This window comes from Penaeus monodon, chromosome 29 (genome assembly GCF_015228065.2).
Source record: "Penaeus monodon isolate SGIC_2016 chromosome 29, NSTDA_Pmon_1, whole genome shotgun sequence".
NCBI classification, from domain to species: Eukaryota; Metazoa; Arthropoda; class Malacostraca; order Decapoda; family Penaeidae; genus Penaeus; species Penaeus monodon.
Window position 1 is genome coordinate 34,781,089 of NC_051414.1, and position 222 is coordinate 34,781,310.

General features: G+C 40.1%; 1 protein-coding gene across 1 annotated transcript in view; it reads right to left on the minus strand.

Annotated features, from left to right (window-relative positions):
• Positions 1 to 222, minus strand: part of LOC119592200 — a 61,892-nt gene extending 61,670 nt beyond the window's left edge. The window contains exon 1 of the mRNA XM_037941033.1: positions 38 to 222. The gene's annotated coding sequence lies outside the window, so the exon portion shown is untranslated. The remainder of the gene's footprint in view (positions 1 to 37) is intronic.

Below are 222 nucleotides of genomic sequence, written 5' to 3' on the forward strand. Positions count from 1 at the left end.
CATCACATGACGTAATCAACAGACAAATGACACTGACTTATTAATATTGGAATAAATCCGCTTAACGAGTTTTATTCCAGCGGCTGGCGTCGATGAGAGTCTCTCCCGTCGAGTAGAAGACAGGCCATTTAAATGCCATTAAATATCCTTAAGAAAGAAATATTCTTAAGGAAAATATCCTTAAGAAAAACCAAAAACTTCCGGAGCCACGGCGTCTCTGGC